This window comes from Myotis brandtii, unplaced genomic scaffold (genome assembly GCF_000412655.1).
Source record: "Myotis brandtii unplaced genomic scaffold, ASM41265v1 scaffold693, whole genome shotgun sequence".
Lineage (NCBI taxonomy): Eukaryota > Metazoa > Chordata > Mammalia > Chiroptera > Vespertilionidae > Myotis > Myotis brandtii.
Window position 1 is genome coordinate 2883269 of NW_005370710.1, and position 3338 is coordinate 2886606.

The 3338-nt window shown below is 57.9% G+C and overlaps 1 long non-coding RNA gene across 1 annotated transcript; it reads right to left on the bottom strand.

The window, feature by feature from the left end:
* Positions 1-79: 79 nt before the first annotated feature.
* LOC106724018 lies at positions 80-1446 on the bottom strand. The gene is made up of 2 exons (XR_001359768.1): positions 1313-1446; positions 80-367 (listed from the first exon to the last, which is right to left on the bottom strand). It is a non-coding gene; the product is annotated as an uncharacterized LOC106724018 (long non-coding RNA).
* Positions 1447-3338: the final 1892 nt, after the last annotated feature.

The following is a 3338-nucleotide window of genomic DNA, read 5'->3' on the forward strand; positions in this document are numbered from 1 at the left end:
TCTCATCGATGTTTCTGACTCTCTATCCCTCTCCCTTCCTCTCTGTAAAAAATCAATAAAATATATTTAAAAAAAAAAAAGAAATAAACCTTCTCAGTTCACATTCAAATCCTCTGGGAACTTTGAGGCGAGCTCACAGCTTCTCCGCATGGCCCTGGTGTCATCACAAGTGCGTGTTGGGGTTTGTCTGACGCCGCGCCAGCGCGGAGTGTCACCTCCCCGGGGATGGGGATGCCCGCGAGTTCTTTGGCCCATTTACTGTGAATTGATTGTGTGTTTGCGATGCATTCCCCAGAGCAGGCCCCAGGCAGCGTAGAAGAGTATTGACAGCCCAGGCACAAGTCCCAGCAAATGACACTGGAACAATCTGGAAAAAAATAAAGTCCAATGTCTTCCTCACACAGGCAATGGCCGTAACTTCAAGATGGACTAAATATTAAAACACTAGAGGCCCAGTGCAACATTCGTGCACTGGGGGGAGTACGGGGGGGGGGGGGGGGGCCTCAGCCTGACCTACACCCTTTTGCAGTCTGGGAGCCCTTAGTGCTGCTGCTACCGCCACTGCACTCACCAGCTGTGAGCCTGGCTTCTGGCTGAGCGGCGCTCCCCCTGTGGGAACGCACTGACCACCAGGGGGCAGCTCCTGTGTTCAGCGTCTGCCCCCCGGTGGTCAGTGCGTGTCATAGCGACTGGTCGTTCCGCTGTTCAGTTGATTTGCATATTAGCCTTTTATTACATAGGATGATAATGAGCCTTAGGAGTCCTGTAGCACACCTCCCCGGGCGGCACAGCAGTGTGGATTAAGGGAAAGGAAAGCTTTCTTCCTTCCCGAGCCTCCCCTGCATGATTTGCCGGGCAGGTCTGGAGAAAGGAGCGTCACCTCAGAAATCCACTGGGTGTCCTCTCCCCGTCTTGGGGGTTCCCCAGAAGCAGACTCTGGGACAAGGATCCGAATAGGACGGCTCATTTGGGAGGTAATGCTGAGACGTGGTTCTCGCCCACGTCTGTTCACTTGCAGGTAGAGGCACGGACTGCCCTTGTTCCAAACAGTCCTTTAAGGGCGATTATCATAATGAGCAGCCTTAGAAGACAGAAATGGCGTCTGCCTCCAGGGCAAAGGGCAGTTTATTTATTGTCCAGTTTAATAAAGGTGGGGCAGGTTTGCTTGTAGCCTGTCATAAAAGATGTGGGTTCCCTTAGCTCAGGTTCCTCTCAGTAATGCCACCCTCTCCAAGTACAAGCACCCTCTGGCCCTTATTGAGTCACCCTGTGGGAACTGGGGTTTGGGGATGCGGTGCGAGAAAATGCTGACCCTCCGCGCATGGCTGCTGCTGTGAACAATAGACTGATCTCTGTTTCTGAGCCGGGAGTCTTGTGTCTTCTGCACGCCCTTGGGGAGAGGGCAGGCTCACCCTTCAGCTTGCAGGTTGAGTAAAATCTCAGCACCTGCCCGAGGGGAGAGGGACAGTGAGACGGAAGGAAATGAAGCGGAAATGAAGCCAGAGCAGGTGTGTTTGGAGTGGGTCCCCTCGGTGGGCAATTGAGGCTCGGTCATCAGTTGAGAGACGGCACAGAACGTACCTCAGGGCTGTCCCGCCAAGGGGTGAGGAAGCTGGGGGGGTGTCCGCCCACCCCCCCACCCCTCCGGCACTGGCCCAGGGCTGCTCCCAGGGGTGAGCTCCGTGGCGCCGTGGGCCCCTGCAGCAGAGAAAGGCAGGCTGAGCATCACAGCTGCTGCGCAGGGACTGCCGGGCAAGGGGTGTGAGCTGCTTGGAACTCACCGAGCTCTGTGGTCCCGGGGGAGCAGGGCCTTATCTGAAAACTACCTGTCCCCGGTGTCTGGCAAAATGCCACGCAGATAGTGCTCGAAGGCTTGCCACATGGCCCAGGATAAGGCCTGTTTACTTGCCTCTCTCCTCCACGGGCCTGAGCTGCTGATGGGCCGGGTCTGTGTCAATGTCTCCTTCCTATGCCGGCAGCCGAGGGCAGGCCGGGCGACCAGCGAGCGCTCAGTAGAGGTTTGCGGCAGGAATGATGCGCACGAACAGGCTTCTAAAATAAACGAAGAGGACTCTGTGTCCACCAGGACTGACGGCCACCCTGAACTAGAGAAAGGCTGTCGCCCCAAACCCACAGCCGCGCCCTCAGAGAGGCACCCAGGCTCCCTCCGTACGCAGGAAGCAAGATACAAGCGCTCTAGCATCACCGGTTTTCAGTCGTACATCGAGCGTGTTAGCCAAGCTCTTAGACAAGGAAAATAAATGAGAACTGTAGCCCTAGCTGGTGTGGCTCAGTGGACAGAGTGTCGGCCTGCGGACTGAAGGGTCCCGGGTTCGGTTCCGGTCAAGGGCACGTAACCCGGTTGCAGGCTCCAGCCCTGGTCAGGGGCACGCAGGAGGCAACCCGTCGATGTGTCTCTCTCACATCAGGGTTTCTCTCTGTCCCTCTCCCTCCCACTCTCTCTAAAAATCAATGGAGAAAAAACATCCTCAGGTGAGGATTTAAAATAAGTAAGTTAATAAGAACTCTATACATTAGCAAGGAAAAGACACATCCGTCATGATGTTTAGCGGTAAAAGTTCAGTGTCAAAATTCCAAAAGAAGCAAAGAACAGCAGAGCTAAGAGAAACCGAAGGGGCCAGCTATAGGGTAAGCTGCAGACACTGGGAGCTTGCCCAGGCCCAGCGAGAACGCGGGCCGCGTCTCTGTGCTCGGGAACCGCAGGCGCTGGGTGACGAACCTCGGAGGAGAGCAGCAGCGGGGCTCTCTGTCCTGGGGCGCAGGCCTGTGCAGCCAGGGCAGGAGCGAGCCGTGGGAACTGCAAGCCGCCCGCCTCCAGGCTGAGTTTTACCCTCCTCTCCACCCGCCAGTACCCACCAAACCTTCCCCGAGGCCCCCAGCCAGGTGCACAGGCAAGGCCCTCATGTCCCGCACCCCCACCGCCACCTGAGCTGGCAGCTGCGCACAGGCCTCTGGTCCAGGGGTGGGTGGCTGTGCCATTCCCGGAGGCACGGCAAGGCCAGGGGTGGGGAGTGACGGGCTCTGAGCCGCTGGGGCAAAGGCTGCCTCTCTGCCCCGGAGACCCAGCGAAGGAGCAGAGACCATTTAGTGAGAGAGCAGCACCCAGCACACCCGAGGGCTCCCTCCACCTCGTCCGGCCCCACCTACCCCCCCAACTTAGCAGGGGTGGGCCCAGCACACAGTTGAGGGGAGCTCGGAACAAACAAAACCTGGGGTGGCAAACCCCGAGGGTCGATGGGCCCCGCGTGCAGTGTTCCAGGCCTCCTCTGCCCTCCGAGGCACACAGGGCCTTGCCGGGCCTTGGGGAGGGAAGGGCG